The following is a 19,908-nucleotide window of genomic DNA, read 5'->3' on the forward strand; positions in this document are numbered from 1 at the left end:
AATTAGAGGGTATGGTGTTCAGGCTATACACATCATGACTCTGTGGTAACTTGTAACCACACCTCTGTCTTCATCCTAACAAGTCCTCTGAAAGGTTTGAAGTTCTCAACGTACTTGAACATGTGACCCAAGTGAGCATCAGTAGTCTGACATTAGTTGGAGCATTGACCATAGAAACCTAGATAGCAGCACTTTATGCACAAAAGTGGGCAATACATATTAGGCTAATGTCTGTGCTGGACTGATGTTAGTCTAGGAGTGGGAAGTTCTTGAACATTAAACCTTTTTTACCAAACCCCTTCAGAGGTCCACATAAATTCATGCTCACACTAAAAGAAATCAAGTATAGCAGAGGTCTTCTACAAGCTCAGCAGCCTAAGATCGGAGTCCCTTGTTTTAAACCAGTAGTTATCCTCCAGCAAATCTGACCACAACACCTTAACTGTTTCACAGTGGGGAGGACGAATCACAAATACTATGAGGATTGCCACTAACTTATGCCAATTAAGCTAAGTAACATGCTGAGAGGAAAGGTCCCTGGAGGTTATCAATATGCTCTACCATCATCTCAAAATATTTGACCATACAATCAGACAGATAAGGACACACTGCCATGCCCGTTACTGTCCTCCTATCTTCAGAGAGGTTTAGACAGCAATAACTCAACTGCGTCTACACTAAAGCAAAACTTAGTCCTCTGCCTCAGTCTCTGTAGAAGAACTACAACCACACAAAAAAGGAGACACGCTAACTGACAGCAGAAAATAGTTCAAACTGGCAAATTGAGTGTCTTTCTGATGTTCCCAGTAGAGTCTAGCATGATCCATGGGGGAGTACAGCTGCATCATACTCACAAAATTCTAAGAGGAGTAGCATGCAGTACCCAAATATTTGGGAATGTAAAACCACCTACTTCCAATAGCAATATCAACATTGTTATAACAAATGATGCTAGGCTCCTTTTCCCAAATAATAACAGTTGAGTGCAACAACACAGGTAGCATGAAAAGGAGGTTTTGAAGATTAGGAAATGCATTTGTCATCATTTTATTTGCCATTACCCAAAAGACAGAACAAAGCAAAGCCACAATATAAGTCCATATATATTTTTTCATTATTCAAAATTTTCTCCATGAAAAGTCCCTAGTCTTTAAAAATCCACAGATCTATAAATATAACAGATCCTGGTGTCAGTCAATGTCAATGTCAATGTGTCAATGTCAATGTGTTTAATATGTTTTTTCCAATCTCCCGTTAACAATTCAGAAAACAGATGTAGTGATATTATGCTTACAAACTAAACACCTGTTGTATACCTTTATAACCTCCAGCATTCTACTGATCAGACCAATGAGAATTACTAGCTAGAAGTAATACGTCATCTACATGAGCTAATTTTTTCAACATTTCACCAATTAAATTGATACCTTAAATGTCACATTTCTTCACTAATCTACAAGACTGGCCAATGGCATGATTCAAAGAATAGTGGATCATGGGCATCTTTCCACATCCTACTACAAATATCAAAGGTTGATGTGACCATCTAATTATACCTTACTATTGATGAAACAGTCATGCAAATCATTATGATATATGCTGTCAGTCTGACGAGAAGCCCATAACATGTAGGATGACTATGGAATTATCCAGTCTAGTTCTATTAAATTTATTTTAGGTATCTAGGCAGTGAACATACAGCACCAAGCGAAGATGAAAGGATGACTGTTTTCACTTATAAGATGCTAATCTACCTGTACGGGATGATAATGAAAAGGAAAATGAGGATGATGATGACGATGATACAGGTGGATTTAGCAGCCACCTGTAGCCACAGAGGCACTTGCCTGTGTACACCATTAGACTAAGTAGCATCTGTAGCTGTAGTCCTGCTGTTTATCATTTTTATTATAACTTTAGGGAAAGCATGTGAATGCTCTTACCTGCAGTATTTGGCAGTCACCATGTTAGATGGTTACCCCAGGACTGCCCCCTGTATTACTAATGGACAGAGGCAGATCCTAAATGCTTTATCCCATGCATGGGTCCCCTCAGATTATCTATGATATGATTCCATTTATTCTCATTGGGGGTAATATAGAAGTATCAACCACGGGATGGATAAGGCCCATGTATAGCTAAATGGGATAGGCTATTTCAAGCACAAGGGAAACTGGCTAGACTTAAAATGGTCTGCAAAGAGGTATTGGATACTTGACTACACCATGTCCAAAACTGGAAGACTGATATTTGGCATGCTGAATCACGAATACAGAATGCCCAACTTTGCCATGCTTCCAGACCCATGTTACCACTTGCTCCTGGGTCCAGCAGTAGGGTGTTTTAGGATTCATGTTATTTTATGAAATTATCTTTTTTTTTGGCATTCCATGTTTCATCTGTTCAATGCAGTCATTGCTCTAGTCTAGTATTTGATTCTTAACCTTTTAATAGCAAACTTATGTACACGCATGAAGTAGTATATATCCAAGCCTCCTATGTAGAAACTGCAGTTGAAAGAATGCTTTTGTACTTCCTTTCAAATAATAACGTGTACAAAATAATCTGCGTGGCATTTATTCATAATATGACAACAAATAGGCACTCCTAAGATAGAAAGACTTGCGGTAAATCCAAAGAAAAATGAAAAAGTGCAGCACAATAATCAGCCAAAATAAAAAGGAAAAACTCAGAATTAATCACCAGAGTATCACATTTAAATTAGACACAGTTGCAGAATATAAGATTTTCATCAGCAGAATTATTTTAAATTATTGCAGCTAAAAGGAACTTAACATTCACATTCCTGGCACATTCAAGGCACTAAGTAAAGCCATTGGGTAAAAAGATATTGACATGAATATAAATAAAAGTATAACATCTTTTTTTAGATAGTTGCACTGAGCAAAAAAGTTAACTCACTTAATATGTTTGGCTTGTGAGAAGATTTTTATAGTAAAACACACAGTTACAAATAAAGCATATGTGTATATAGAAACAGTCGCACAATCACACACCAATCTAAAATATTTTGCAGACTCACAAGGAAGCTATACTATATGAATATGCAGATTTGTTTATATGATAGGGCTGTTACTAGCACAATAGCACAGTTAGAAAAGTTCAGACACTATGCCAGGAAATATGCTGCAAGGAAAGGAACAGCAGCTACCAAGAGCAGAAGTGAGCAACAGTTAAGGCAAACAGAATGCAGAGATGTAACTAAGAAGCATAACTGGTATATAAAGTAAGGAAGAAAGAAAGAAATGATAATTGATCTAGATTTGGTCTTCTTTATAAGTGAAGAGCATCTATTGCCATGGAATAGAGCAGGCACATATTTCATTTTAAAGAAATTACACACACACACACACACACACACACACACACACACACACACACACACACACACACACACACACACACATATATGGATCTAGGACAGTTGATCGAAAGACCAACTGTCCGAATCCAACCCTAACACCATTTACCGAAACTGCTTTCACCAAAAAAGCAGTTTCGGTAAACGAAAGGTAAAACACACACACAAAAACAAAACAAAACACACACACCATGTTTACGCAGGGGGGCTTTGCCCCCTGCACTCCCCACACCCCCTACTTTTATATTCTCACTCTGACAGTGCACTACAGTGGGAAAAAGGGAATATTCCCTTATCCCCACTGTAGTCCGATCTCGCCCACTACCACTTCCTCCCGATTCCCTGTACTTTTGATAAAAAGTGCTTTCGCGAAACTGTGACAGCCCGTTTCACTTTTGGTGAAACAGTCTTTCGGTAGACTGTCCTAGACCCATATATATATATATATATATATATATATATATATATATATATATATATATATATATATGTGTGTGTGTGTGTGTGTCTACGCAATCACACATGCATATGTACATAAATATATTTGCTAAGTTTCCAGAAGTGATTGCACTGATACTACAAATGTTAAACATGCATTGTAGTCTATATTTCTATATTTTCAAGATAAGGAATACCTCATCTTGTCAAACCAGATAATGGTTTATTGTTTACAAGTCAGGAATTCTAAAAGTTTGACCAAAAAAGGAAGTTTAAGCACATAGTATTAAGTCATTTGTCTGCAGACAAATAATGGAAATCATTCAGATGTTGAACATCTGTTGAAAAAAGAACATAGGCAGCAATTAATATGACTCTCATTTTACACCTTTGGAATAGAGGAGTAATCTATTTTATGACTATCATTTCACACTTCCAGAATGGAGGAGTAATGTGTTTTAGAACTGTCAATTCATACTTTTGGAAAAGCAGAGTAATCTGTTTTAGAATTGTAATTTTATACTTTTGGAATAGAGGAGTAATCTGTTTTACAATTGTCATTTCATACCTTTGGGGAAAAAAGGTAACATGTTTTGAGAACTCAGACCCGCACCAACTCATCTATTCACTGGAAGAAGGCTGCAGATTAAATTGCCAACTTTGTTTTATTTCTTGATATCAGCATATCAAGAAATGCTTAGATAACTGCTGGAAAGAAATTTGCAGAAACATTATTACTTCACGAAGCTATAAGATCTGTAGTATGGATACTAGTCAGCATTCAGATTTTTCCAAAGGGTCAACAAACAGAATCATAGGTAGGTAAGTAATAGACTAGCTGCCCTTATGGACCATTTTAAGCCTACCAGATTTCCCCTTAATGAAAATCAGTCCCTGTACTTCTTGAATGTGAAGTAAACACCTTATCCATTATGCAAATAGTTCACTGTCTGGCCCCAGATCTCACGTTGTCCATTTGATGGGATGTAAGAATGTAAAGAAAGAAAGGGAGGCATCTACTCAAAACATATTTATCATCTAGGCAAGGTGAGCTGGTTCAATCAGAAACAGTATAGAGGTATAAAGATTTACAAAAATTCATGCAAGAATCCACATTTTTATGGAGGATACCATAGGTTCATAAGCTGGTACTAGGCTATTGGCCCGAGGGCCTATACAGGCCTAGCCATAACAATTCCTTGGATATTTCCATATAGCAGTAAACGTTTCTCAGCAAAAAGAGCACATAATGAGCAGTCACAGAAACAGATCTGAGATTACGTAAGACCAAGATAGAATAGTTGTGTAAAATCTTACCATAGTTATAGATGTCCTTCTTCTTCTGTGTTGCAGAATTCTTAACATATGGGTTTGTATTCTGCCAGCTGACCTGACACCCAGCCTGTATACAAAATTTTATTGCCACTGCCAATACATGGGATATCGTACAAAGTCACTGAGAACATCAATCATAAAAGTGACGTCCACACGTACCATCCTCAGAATAAGGTAGCCCCATGAGGAAAGTAATGCAAGGCCACAACACAAGGAGTCATTCTAGGAAAGAACAAGTAGTAGAGGGAGGGCAGGATGGATAGAATACTGCAACATAGAAGAGAAGGACATCTATGACTATGGTAAGATTTTAAACTATTCTATGTCCTTCTATTCAATGTTCCTGCACTTTTTACATATGGGAGAGTGTAAAAGCTCATAAGGAACTCAGGGAGGAGGAAGGAGTAGAGGAAGACAATGCATAGGCATTTTCTACAAATCCATGCAGAATTGCCCTAACAAATCCTGCCCTGGATTTGGAGACAGTGTCTAGCTTGTAATGTTTTGTAAATGCATGAACAGATGACCAAGTAGCAGCTTACAAAATGGAATGAGCATCTAGACCTTTGAAGAAAGCACCAGAGGAAGCAAAAGATCTGGTCAAATGGGCCTTAACTGAAGATGTTAATGATTTCCCATAGAAGTCATAGCAAAATACAATGGCCTTAGAGATCCAGGAAGAAATAATTTATTTGGAGACTGGAAAAGCCCAGAGATGAAAGGACACAGAATTGATCAGACTTCCTGATAGACGTTTTTTGTTAAGATAAAATCTGAGCTGTCTGTACATATCCAAAGAATGCAGCACCCTCTCACTAGGAGAATGAGGTGAAGGAAAGAAAGTGGGCAACTGAATGGACTTATTAAGAGAAAACTCATTCATCACTTTGGGCATGAAAGATGGATTATTTCTCAAAGATACTCTGTCCTTGTAGAAGACAAAAAAGGGTGTTGAAGCCATAAATGCCTGAATCTCAGAGACCCTTCTAGCAGAAGTTAAGGCTACTAAAAGTACTGTCTTCCATGTGCAAAACTTCAGAAAAGCAGAGACTGCTGGCTCAAAGGTGGGTCTGTTTAGATCCCAAGGAGGAGGAACTGGCTTCCTGGGAGGTTTCATGTGTTGGACACCTTTAAGGAAAAGCTTTACTTCTAACCTGGAAGTTAAGGGGGGGGGGGGAGTCAATGGCAAACAGGCAGACAGAGCAGAGCAGTGGACGCTGACCAAGGAATATGAAAGGCCAATATTAAGTAACTTACACAGGTAAGAAAGTACTAAAGGAATGCCTGTAGAAATGGGTTCCTGTTTTCTTTTCTGGAACCAGATAGAAAATCTTTTCCACTTAGAAACATAAGATTTCATAGTATTGGGTTTTCTGGCCTCCTGCAAAACCCCAAGTACATCCTTAGAAAAGAGATACCTAAAAGGGATCAAAAGCTGATCGGTCACATGGTCAGCTGCAGAGTTGACAGATGTGGATGAATCAATGATCCCTTGTCCTGAGTGAGTAAGTTCAACCAGTGAGATAACTTGTAGTGATGACCTTGGCTAGTTTCAGAAGAAGAAAAAAACAATGCTGCCTTGGCCAAAAGGGGGTCACTAACAAGACGTTTGGGTTGTCCTGCATAATTTTCAACAGGACTTCCTGAATTAGAGGGAAGGAGGAATGCATAAAGAAACATCCCCTTATGAGAAAGAAAGACTGTCCATCTTCCAAGCCTGAGGGTGATGGACCCTGGCACAAAAATGAGGAAGGTGTTTGTTCAGAGGGGAGGCAAAGAAGTCCATTTCTGGAGTACCCCACCAGTTAACTAGATCCAGGAACACATCCCTGTGAAGCATCAACTTGTGGGATTGTGTCATGGATCTGGTTAATGCATCTGCCACTGAATTCTGAGCAGAGGGAAGGTACACAGCATGCAGAGTCACTTTGTACTGAATAGCTAGTTCCCATGCTTTGATGGCTAATTGACAAAGAAGGTAAGACTTTGTGTCTCCCTGCTTGTTTATGTACCAAAGGACCATAATTTTGTCTGTACAGATCCTGAGTGGACTTGGCTAGGATAGAGGATGAAGGGTTTGCAAGTCCAGAATCAAAGCCCTCATCTCTTTGATGTTGATGTGCTCCCTCTGTTGAGAAGGACACCAAAGACCCTGAACCTTCCTGGAAGCAAAAGTTGTTCCCCAACCTAAGTCTGAGGCATCTGTATAGAGCTGCTGAGCTGGTTGGGGTACTTGAAGTGGATGGCCAGGGTTCTGACTACCTTGCTACATCCACCAAAGCAACTCTGTTTTCAGACACATAAGAAGAGGAATCAAAACATCTAACAGAGGAGCATGTTGAGTCCAAATGGTCTTTAGAAACCACTGGAACTTCCCCGTGTAATTTTGCAAAAGGCAGCATGGGGATTGTGGAAGCCATTAACGCCAGTAGTCTCAGAAATTCCCTGGCCATGATGGAAGGAAGAAACAGAAGGGACTCCATGAAAGCCCTTAGAGAGAGGACTTTTTCTGAAGGCTGGTAAACCATCTTTAGATCCGTACGGAACCTACATCCCAGAAAAATGAGATCCTGGAAAGTGTTTAGACTGGATTTTTTGAAATTTATTGGAAATCCTAGGCCCTGCAGAAAGGGAATAACTAGGGCAAGGTTTTGCTTTAATACAGCTGGTCTGCTGGCAATGAAGATCAGATCATCCAAGTAGGGGTAAACTTGAAGCCTCTTAACCCTTAGGTAGGCAATGACCGGGATTAGGAATTTTGTGAATACCCTTGGAGCAGTGTAGAGATCAAAAGGCAAGCAAAGAACTGAAAGTGCAAAGAACCCACCGACAAATGCAAGAACTTCCTGAACTGAGGATGAACAGGCATATGCAGGTAGGCATCCTTGAGATCCAGGAGAAACTAGGAAGGACTGAGGAAGGATCAGGGGAAGAAGAAACTGCAGAGTTAGCATCCTGAAAGAAGGCACCACCAGGAAGCCATTTAAGAGGGAGAGATACAGGATTGGCCTCCAAGGACCATCTTCTCTTGGCACAAGAAATATCCTGGAGTAGAACCCATTTCCCTGTTGGTCTGGAGGGACAGCCTGAATGGTGCACTGGTCTGAGAGCTGAGAAAGCAGCAAGTGGAGCAGATGAAGTTGGCTGGATGGGGGCCGAGGCATCTGTTTGAATGATGGAAATGACCCAGGAGTCCTGAGTGTTTTCCATCTGTTGTGAAAGGGAAAAAGAGAGGTGAAGAGATAAAGGAGTATGACTTGGAAGAAGCACTTGGTTGTCACAGAGAACTTGGTCTGGGCTGAAAGGGCTGCTGAAGAGCAGGGGCTGAAGCAACAGACTTTGACTGTAGTGGTCTCCTGGAAGACTTCTGCTGACTGTAGTGGTCTCCTGGGAAGACTTCTTCTCCCTATGTCCAGATGAGACAGAAGTGGACGAGCAAGCAGGCCTTCTGACAAAAGGAGTCTTAGTAGGGAAATTCCAATGGAATTTAGGGACTGGGGAAACAAGCAAGTGTTTTAAATCCTGCAGCTCCTTATCCTTTTCTTTCAAGGATTTAAAAAGCTCTGCAGCTGCTGTGCCAAAAAAGGGCAGAGTTATCCAAAGGAGAATTAGGCAATTTGGCCTTTATGTCATCAGGGAGTGACTGAAGGTGTAACCATGAATGTCTTCTGAGTACAGATGCAGAAGTCGCTGCCCTGGAAGATGCCTCCACAGCATCATAACTACATTTGATGTAATGTCTTGTTATCTGGGAGGAAGCAGACAGAAGGGTAAGAATCTGTGATTTTGCCTCTGAATCAGGTAATTGAGAAAGAGACTGGGAAACCTGAGAAACTAGGGCCAGAGAGTACCCAGACATGCATGTCTGGTAATTAATAGCTCTAATTGCTAAGGTGGAGGAGGTATATATCTTCTTCCCCAATCTTTCCAAAATCTTGCTTTTCTTGTCAGAAGGATGGAGGTTTGCAGAAGGTGACATGTGATAGGATTTGTCAGATGTAATGAAGACCACAGCAGAGTCAGCAGAAGGGCCTTTAAAAAGAAATTTACAGTCATCAGGGACCTTATAAAACTTGTAAGGTCTTTTAAGAGCAGGGGCCTGGGACTCAGGTTTTTTAGAGGATTATGCAAAAGCATCTAGGAAAGCTGGAAGCACTGGTGGAACTGCTGAGGGAGCAGGGGCTTCCAACTGGAGAAGGACATAGTATCTTTTCTGCTCCTCTGAAATTTGAAAATAGTCCCATTTAAAGAAGTCCCTCATCTATTATGTTTCCCCAAAGGCAAGCTCTTCCAAAGGGGAATCTCCCCCATTAGACTCCTCATATGGAGAGGCATATTCCAGAGAAAAAGGAATCTGAGTGGAGTACGCCAAGGAATCCTCATCCGAAGAAGAATCCTCACAGTCTGAATCAGGAATCTGAAACGCAGCAGCCTGTGCAGAAGTAGACAACTGAGACCCAGATGGCAGCACTGGAGATGAGGAGAAGGCAGGCAAGGGGACAGTAGAAGCAGAAGCTGCACACCTTAAAGCCATCAAGGCTTTGATGATACCCTGGGAAAAAGTATCCCAGTCCAACAGAGGGGTGGAAGGGACAGTAGAATGTTTTGTCTTCTGCTTCTTCTTAGCAGGTTTGTCTTGATAAGGAGCATGCCCAGACATAGGCCTTACATTTGAGAATTCCTTAGACTGAGAGGCAAGAGCAGTTCCCAAGTCTCCAAAAAAAAAAAAAAAGCAAGCCATGGTTCCCCCAAGTCATCTGAACAGGATGCCTGCATGGCATCAGATGTGTTAAGATCCACCCCTTTGATGGCTTCCCCTCAGGTTCCCACTGAAAAAGTGCACCCTACCTCACAGCGTACCTTCAGGTTTTCACTAACCACAAGGGGTATATCGGAGAAAGTAGGCACAGCTGAAGAGAATTCAGGCCTAACTTTGCTAACCTTCCTCTTCAAGGATGGCTCAGCTGAAGGATTGTGGGACCCTCCATCACATCCCTAGACAGATGTTTAATTCTCTGATTTTCTAGGTAAAAATTTAAAGCTGACAGACAACTACACAACATCTAATGACAGATCGACCAGGAATGATGGTCGTGAGTAGGTACTAAACAGAACAAGCAAAACTTATGACTATTCTTATGTGGAATTTGCCTTCCACCCCTACACTTGCCCTTTCTGGATGACATTAACAATAACAAGAGGCAGCAGCAAGGAAATAAATCCCCTACAGTTTACTTATGTGAAGCTGGAAGCCAAACCAATGATATCTGACAGGAGACTGAGCGCAAGAGTCAATCTTTCCGAATGGCGGTGAAAACGTTTTGAGGATGGTATGTGCAGCCATCCCTTTTATGGTTGATGTTTGCAGTGACTTTGTGCAACATCCCACATACTGGCAATGGCAATAAGCTTTTTTTACAGGCCGGACATCAAGTTGACTGGTGCAATATAACCCATATGTTAAGATTACTGCAACATTGAATAGAAGGACATCTGGTAGTTGTACCCAAGTGCCCTGATATGGATGAGTAGTAAGAAAGCCATCTGGATATGCAAATTGCTCCTATATTTCTGGGGTAGTTCAAACTGAATATTTAGACTGAAAAGTCACAAAAAATGACACTTGAATATTAATGTCTTTTTTGATATAGAAGCTGAACGCTGATATGCCAATACAGAAGTATTAAGTATCCAAAGTCAAGGTATATTAATGGAAAAGATTACAAAGGGGAATAAATATATTTTAGTATATCTTTGAGAAATAGGGTTAGTGTTACTAGGTAAGCATGTTACAATTTCTCAGATGTACCAATGGACACTTAATAAGGATCTCATGGTTGCTGACATCTCATCTACAATGTTTGATTTATTTCAGAGCTTCCTGATGAATGTTCTAACTTTTATACTTAGCTCTTCAAATTCCCTACTTTCTTAAAAATCATTGTAAGGCATTTAGGTTTTTCTACTCAAGTCTAACTAGAGATAAATTCACTGTATATTTTGCCAATGAGTAACTAATGAACAATGGTGAATAAGAATTTTTATTTATTTATTTTATTTATTTTACATTTGTTTAGCGGGATAGTCCGACTGGATACATGTCCATTTTCAGCGAAGGCCCAGGGAGAAAAGCTCTACATAGACAAACATATGTAGATTTTGCAGAAGTTAGCAAACAATTATAAAAACAAAGTGATTATATACAATGGCTTAGTAGTGTTCCCTAGTAGGGAATCGCAATTCTCATGGACAGACACAAATAAAAGTAAGAGACATCAGATTGGAAGCACAGCTTGATGACGTAGTTACAAGTTATGATAATTACAGAATATGCTTTCAGTTTATAACTTAATCAGGGTTGGTACATGGGCATAGCCAATTCACTTTGAGATACTGTTTGAGGTTTTTTTAAGAGACTTTTGGAGGATTGTAGGGTTATATAGTTTGGCAACAAATTCCAGGTTTTGCCAACGAAGTTGGCAAACAGGGATTCACCAGCAGAGTTATTAGCTTTGTGGGTTTGGACCAGTAGTTTATCAGCTGACAGTAGGGATCTCAGGTTGCTATATGGCTTAATAATATTTTTAAGTGAGGTGATATCCTCAGGGTGGTACAAAATTTTGTGCGCTATTAAGAGTTGATTGAATTGAATTAAGCTGGGCAGTTCTAGCCACTCTAGTTGTTTAAGGTTCTGGCAGTGGTGGGTTCTATAGGTGGAGCCAGTGGCGACTCTGGCAATATGATTGTAGCTATGGGACAGCTTACCTAGTTCAGATTTGTTGAGGTTTGAGAGTACAGGCAAGGCATATAAAAGAGTAGAGAGTAGGTGTGACTGGGCGACTGCAGTCCTAGCAAGTGGAGTTAAAAATATTTTGTTTCTATACAGTGATCCAAGCTTCTTATTGATGGTCTGTATGGTTTTGTTGACCTTTAGGTCAAATTTGAGATTATTGTCTATGATAACCCCTAGCAGTTTGGTGTGATGATCTGGGGAAATAGTGGTACCATTGTTAGATGTGACAGAGAATGAAAGTGTGGTAGATCTACTAGTGGGGGAGAAAAGTAGAAGTTTAGTTTTATTGGGGTTCAGAAGTAGGCATTGGTTGGTGAGCCAGTTCTCGATAGTGTTAAATGTATTTTGGGTTAAGGTTTGCAGTTCGGATGGGGAGATGGCTGACCAGATCAGAGAGGAATCATGTGCATATTGAATGCAGGTAGCTTTAGGGATAAAAATAGAGAAGAGTAGTGGACCTAGTATGGACCCTTGAGGGACACCAAGTGTGAGAGATAGCTGGCTGGAGAGTTTGCCCTGCCATAGTACTGCCTGTTGTCTACCAGTCAGGTAGAACTGGAACCACTGGATAGCAGGCTTGTTGAGGGAAATAGATTTTAGTGAAAGAATGAGAAGTTCATGGCTTGACCATGTCAAAGGCTTTTGATAGGTTAGGAAAGAGGGAAGAGGTTAGCCTATTGTCATTCCTGTTTTGGTTTATGGCAGTAGTAAAGGAAAGGAGGGCTGAGGTGGTGCTGTGGTATGGCCTGAAACCATGCTGGGAGTTGGATAGTAAATTATTCTGTGTAAGGTATTGCATTAGTTGCTTGTGTACACATTTCTCCATTATTTTGGCTAGTGGGGAAAGAATGGCAATGGGTCTATAGTTGGACATGTCTATTGAGCTACCACCTTTATAGAGTGGGATGACATGGGATATTTTCCAGAGGGAGGGGATAGCATTTTTGGATAAGGTTCTGTTGATAAGAATAGATATGGGATATGCAATGGCATCTGCAGCTATTTGTAGGTACTCTGCAGGGAGGTGGTCAGCAGCATGGGTGGTAGGTTTTATTTTTTTTAGAAGTGTTTTGATAAAACTAGTGGATATTGGTTGGAAACTAAATTTGGGGTGATTACTGGGTAGATTAGGCGTGTGGTTTAAGTTAGAGGGAGTTAGTTGATTTGGTAGGGATTGGATTGTTTCAGTGAAAAAGTTATTAAAGGGGCTAGCTATGGTCTCGGAGGAACTATGGGTGTAGTTAGCCGAGGTTGGGGTGGTGGAATGACCTGGACGAAGTAGTTGATTTAAGCCTGCCCAGAACATTTGAGGGTTGTTATGGTGTTTTATGTAGGAGATTTTGGTAGAAGCTTTTTTATCCAGTAAAATAGATTTTTTTGTATCATTCCTGAGTTGACGATATTTTAGGTGGTCAGTTGGGGCCTTAGTTGTTCTCCAGCTGGCACAGGCTCTGTTTCTAGTTTTGATTTTAGCTTTTGTATCTTTTGTGAGCCATGGTGCTGTATTTGATCTAGTTTATATTGTATGTGCTGGAGCATGGGAATCAAGGATACTTAGGAATTTAGTGTTAAAGTGATCTATGGCCTCCTCTAATGTTAGTTTTTTAGTTTTGACCAGTCAACTGCTTTAAATTCATTTTGGAATATAGCAGCATCAAAGTTTTTCCTGTTTCTAACTGTTTTATATTTGGGCTGGTGAGGGTTTCTTGCCTTTTGTTTTATGATAGAGGTTAGACAATGGTCACTGAGGTCATCAGGAGAGTACCAGCTGTGTACAGTTGGGGTTTGTTATTAACTAGGATCCAGTCTAGGATACTTTCCCTGTTGTTTGATTTGTTTATCCTAGTGGGAGAGGTTATGATCTGTTTAAACCCAGATAAGTTTATATGGGTGAGTGGGGGGAGGTCGGAGGAGCAAGGGTGCCAGTCGGTGTTAAAGTCACCAAGAACTATGGCTTCTTGGGGATAGGTAGTGGATAACCAGTAAAGGATATCTTCTAGGGTATTTAGGTTGTTGCCTGGTGGAATGTATACACAGACAATGTTCAAGTGCTTGTTTTGGTTAATCTGATGCTAGGTTATGAGGCGTTCCATGTTATTGAATTGTGGAGGTTGAGTGGTGTCTCTATTAACATTTAGAGTATTTTTATAAAGGACTGCTATCCCACCTCCTTTCCTTGTAGCACGGTCTAACTGGTGAATATTGTATCCTGGAGGTAGTATCTCATTGTTAGTAGTACAGTAGAATGACTGTATTATTTCTCAGTTTAAACTTCAAAACTGCTTTCAGCCCTTATAGTAACCCAGACCACAGGTGTAACTCTAAGGGTTGATAATCATTGAAAGAAGACTGAGGACATATTGTCTCTATGAGTCTAAGACAGGCCTCATAGTCCATCTATCTTCATTTATTTATTTTTTTTATTTCTAGTATGTATGTATACCTTAATCTAGTAATAATAACATTAGCCATATCATTTGGGATTAAGCAGTCAGCTATATTATTAAATTAAGCCCAGATTTCTATCACACTGTCACACTGATCTGAAAAATAGCCCTATGTTTCAATATAAACCCCAATTTCAGATCTAATTCTAGCCCCAACCCTAGCAGCAATCATTATTGATGTGGTTATGATTATAATTACTCATACAATTAACGTTACATTTCTAATTTCAGTTTAGTGGATGTTATGCACTGTACTAAATGTTAATGTTGAGGTGACAACAAGCAAAATGAAGGAATGAGGAAATAGGGACGCCTGTTTTTTTTTAAAATTCTGTGATTTGTCTGTTTTTTTTCGCAGAATTTTCAAAAACCACCTGGACAGGAGCCCAAAAAGAGGACGTGTCCGGGAAAAAGCATCTGTTTTCAGGCCTTCTTGCATGCAGTCCTGGAGCAGAATTTTGATAACTGATTTTTGTCATTGGAAGCAAAGGGATTTATCTGAGGTTCCCGCCAAAGATGGATCAATTACTGAAGGATCCCCTTATTCAGTTTCCATTCATGAGGATCTGCCCTTTCCTGCTTAGCTTGACTGCCATGTAATTTTACCTGACAGTGGTATGATGCCTGTAGTGTGACATGGTGATGAAAAGGTGTATCCGACACACTACCATGTCTAGTCTGTACAGAAGGTAGCATCTGGATCCCCCTGTTTGTTTATGTAATACATCACTGAGGTGTAGTCTGTAAACACTTGTAATGTTCATGGGGACCATAGATGACTAAGGGGTCTATATTAGAACACTGAAGTCTTGAAACTTCGAATGTTCTAATATCTACCCCTATTCAGTGAATGCTGAAAATAGCGAAGCTGCAGAACACCAAATTTTTTCCTAGGGAAAGAATTAGGTTGGCCGTTTCTGTGGCTTTGCTATTTTCAGCACTGTGGCGGAAAGTTACGGGTCGGGTTTAAGTAAGTGTGCGATTGTGTGAGTGTGAGGGTTAGGGTGTGGGTTAGGTGAGTTAGGGTTAGGGTATGGGTCAGGTAAGTGTGCGATTGTGACGGACGTTAGGGCAGGGCGGGGTAGGTGAGTTAGGGTTAGGGCGCAGGTGAGTTGAGTGTGCGATAGTGATGGACCTTAGGGTTAGGGTTTGGATTACGATAAGTTGATAGATAGATAGTAGTGTATGTACAGTTTAGTGTAGGGTTTGATGTAGGATTTTAAGTGTATGTGCGTGGATTGCTGTTTTTTTGGTGTGCTTGTGTTGTGTGTATGTGTTTCGGAACAGCAAATTTTTTCCCTGGGAAAAAATTTGCTGTTCAGCTTGTTCGATATTTTAAGTGTTCGCTGAATAGGGGTCGATATTAGAACATTCAAAGTTTTAAAACTTCAGTGTTCTAATATAGACCCATGACTAAGAGTGTTGAGTGCATTTATAAGTGTCACTGCCAAAATCTCTTTTATGTTTATGTGTTTTGGTCTGTCCTTTCTATTCCAAAGACCCTGCACTTGTATCCTCATAGACACTGCTACCTAAGAAAAGTCTTGGTCATCTGTTGTTATAGACTGTGCATGGGGCTAGAAGAGAAAATGGGAGACCTAGAGTCTGATAAAACTGGTCTCTCCACCAAAAATTCTCCATTCTCACAATCCCAAAACTAAAATACGAAATGTCTGGAATGTTGATGTTGGGACCATACAGATTTTAAGTACCACTGCATTTTTCTCATGCTGAATCTTGCCAAAAGAATCATGAGAATCATAGATGCTATGAATCCTGGAATCCTAAGAAATTCCCTTATTGAGATAGTAGTCTAATTGGAAAAAAGAGGAATAGGTCTAGATGAAGTTCTACATTTTCCTGTGGATGAAAAACTCTTTGAAATGCAGCATCTAGAAGATACCCAAGGAAAACTATCTGGTGAGAAAGAATTAAATAGGACTTTTATATGGTCTACTGTAATTCTAGTCTGCGAAGGAGATCCCACACCCAAATGATAGCTTCATAGCACTTTTGAAAAAGACTGCCAAAGATAACCAAGTCATCTAAATAAGGAACAATCTGAACAAGTTGCAGTCTGCTGTGCTATCACTGGAGCTAGGCAGTTGCATTGATCACTACAATGATAATCATGAACATCCATAGAAAACTGACAAAGATGTAGGGAGGATATGTAGATTCTGAACAGAAGATAACTACACCTGTGAAATGAGCTGTAGAATAAAATGCCTGGGAAAGTTTTTTTTTTTTTACATAAAAAGATTAAAGATACTAATTCTTTACACGCTATAGATAGTAGGTGAAAAGTGGAGAGGTTCCAAACTAACAGTCTTGCTCTTGAAAAAAAAAAAAAGAAAATCTTAAAATAACAATCATAGAAAAATACAAAAATGTGGCAGTTGGCTGTATAATACACCTTTCATCAGCCAGATTGCTAAAGTTTTAAACCTACAAGAAAGCATGTCATATGGAAAAGGCAAAACATATTGGGAGGTATTCATAGTCAATGGCTCTGTATGCTCGAAGCAGTAATACACAAAGAGCGATGCTGCATCCTTATATAAATAATGTCATTCAGACTGTCTGTGGAAATGAGGAGGCATTTTTGTAAACACGTCTCCCTCCAGTTAAAGCATAATGTAGTTAAGCCCTAAGAGCTAGAGGGACAGTTAATTCGAGGATAAGGGGTATTACAGGTTTGCTTATTTCTATGATTCATAGAGATAAATACAAAATGGCTTCATTTGCATGTAAAACATGTAAAAGGACCCTAACCTTACTCCAGTAAACACTAATTTACCAGGATAATATGGGAGTTAGGCAGCAAATTAATTAGCTGAGTGGAAAGGAAAAACGGAACATATACTGCCATTCTTTTTAAAAGGAGTTGCGATTATTCACTTTAACAAATGCTTGTTTTATTGTAATTTTATGCTTGTGCATACATCATCAAACTGTTGAAGCGATCATTGGGGAAATGATTCATTTTGGTGGCTTTTTTGTGCTTGTGCATACTTGGAAAAACAACTGAAGGGGTCACTAGGGAAAATTAAAAATTTGAGTGTCAGAGAAATGCTTGTGTATAATTGGACAAGTACTGAAGCGATCGCTCTGGCAAATTATTCAGTTGAATGTCAATAAAGTGCTTCTGCATACATGTACAAACTGAAAGGAAAGCCAGGGGAAATTATTCATTTAGGTCAGTGAAGTGCTTGTGCATACTTAGATGAACTACAGAACGGATCGCTGGGGAAATCTCCATTACTCGACCTAACAAAATAAACCCTCCAGGATCCACTATAGATTGGATCCTAGTCTCAGATCCAAATAAAATAACCAATTCTGGCACAATTCCTGATACCTTTAGTGATCACCTCCCAGCCTTTATGCATCGCTCAACTACTTCCTCCCCACACCAGCATCAATACATTCAAACTCGTAACCTCAGTAGCTTCAACCCAACTACTTTCTCACATACTTTCAAACAAATGAACTGGCAAATTCTAAACATCCTTCCTCTTGACAAGGCTATAGAATACTTCAACTCTGTCTTCCTTGATACTTTAAACTCACTAGCCCCACTAAGAAAAAAAAGGATAAAAACTAAAACTGCTCCTTGGCTATCCAAAGGGACAAAACAGATTATGCACCACAGAGACAAACTATGGAAGCTTTCCCAAAACAATAAACTGGCCAGTACCTTGCTCCAATAGAAACAGCTCCACAACCGTGCAAAACAACTAATCACCAAAGACAAAAAAATCCTACTATATCAAACTTCTGTCCAATAACAATAAAACCCCCCAAAAATTCTGGAACTCAATAAACTCACTCCTCAATCCAGGCTCCAAGAATAATCCCTGTCTTGACCCAAGTAAATCTGACCTCAAACCAGGCTCTGAATTTATCTCATTCTTCATAGAAACTATTACTAACCTCACCAAGACATTTCCCAATAATAACCCAACTGCTCTACACTCTCCCCATTCTAACTCACCTCATCTGAACTCAAACCCATCTCCACTAACTTTATAAAAAAACTTTTGTCCAAATTAAACCTTGCTCTAACTCTCCTGACAATATTCCCTCTTCCTTCCTAAAATGCGCTGCTGATGGCATTGTTCTCACAATCAGCATCATTATTAACCGATCCATAAAATAATCATATGTCCCCAAACTCTGGCGCTCAACTTATATTCTTCCTCTTCATAAAGCAGGAAAAAATACCAGCATCTCAAACTTTCGCCCCATTGCTTTCCTCTCACCAATCTCCAAAATCCGAGAAAAATGCATCCACCTCCAACTTATGCCTTTCCTGACCCAAAACAATCTTCTCATTCCTACCCAGCATGGTTCCGCCCAGGCCATGGCACAATGACTGCTCTACTCTCTTTCCTAGAAACTGTCAATCAAGTCCGAGATTCAGGACACTTAGTTTCTACTGTTTTACTCGATCTGTCTAAAGCCTTTGATACTGTTTCCCACAAGCACCTTCTCTGTCATCTCCCAAACCTTAATCTCTCACATAATGCTTTATCCTGATTCTCCAGCTGTCTATCAGACAGATCACAGGCAGTCAAATGGAAGAACTCCAACTCTTCCTTCCTACCTACCCCAACTGGTGTACCATAGGGATCCATCCTTGGGCCAATGCTTTTAACATCTTCATCAATAACTTTCACACTGTTATTCCTGATGCTAAAATCATTCAATATGCAGACAGTTCAGCCTTAGTCTGCTCTGCCTCAAACCTCTCTGAATTGCTGACTAAAACTCAAACTGACTTCTCAACAACTGAAAACTGGATGCGCCAAAACCACCTCTCTCTCAATGCAAATAAATCAAAGATTCTACTATTCCCTCCAACAAAGACCCACTCCTATGAGAAAAACAACTTCAAAGTCTATAGTCAAACCAACTCACCTATAGAAGTGGTCCCCTCTACCAAACTTCTTGGCATTACTGTAGATGAACGCCTCATGTTTGATATTCATATTCAACAAAATATTAAGAAAACCCACCAAAAGCTATTTATGCTAGGTAGAGGAATAATCGCTTTCTCTCCAACTCTACCAGGCAAACTCTGGCCTTGACTTATCTTCGTCCTTCCTTATTATACGGAGCCCCTCTCCTAACCAACCTGTCCTCCCCTATCACCTCTAAACTAGAAAACTGCTACAACAAAATCTCTAAATTTGCCTCTAAATCTAAAAATACCACCCATCACTGCCTAACTCTACAATCCCTGAATTGGCTAGAACTCCCAAACTACCTAGACTATCTCCAACTCACTACTGCATATAGACTCATATTTCACCCAACAAAATGTCCTGCTCTAACTAACATCCTTCCCCCTTATACACCCAACAGAGCTCTCAGATCTGAAAATCAGAACTTAATTACTATCCATAAACCTAAACGTCCTGCTGGCCAACTTCTATCTTTCTCACTAGGCAAAAAATGGAATTCCCTTCCCTCCACACTAAGAACCATACCAAACTCAGAAAACTTCA

General features: G+C 39.8%; 1 protein-coding gene across 2 annotated transcripts in view; it reads right to left on the reverse strand.

Annotated features, from left to right (window-relative positions):
* PDGFD (platelet derived growth factor D) overlaps positions 1-19,908 on the reverse strand; it is a 1,391,507-nt gene that overhangs the window by 213,891 nt on the left and 1,157,708 nt on the right. The window lies entirely within an intron of this gene.

The sequence above is a fragment of the Protopterus annectens genome, chromosome 9.part0, assembly GCF_019279795.1.
Source record: "Protopterus annectens isolate FY-2018-M chromosome 9.part0, PAN1.0, whole genome shotgun sequence".
Lineage (NCBI taxonomy): Eukaryota > Metazoa > Chordata > Ceratodontiformes > Protopteridae > Protopterus > Protopterus annectens.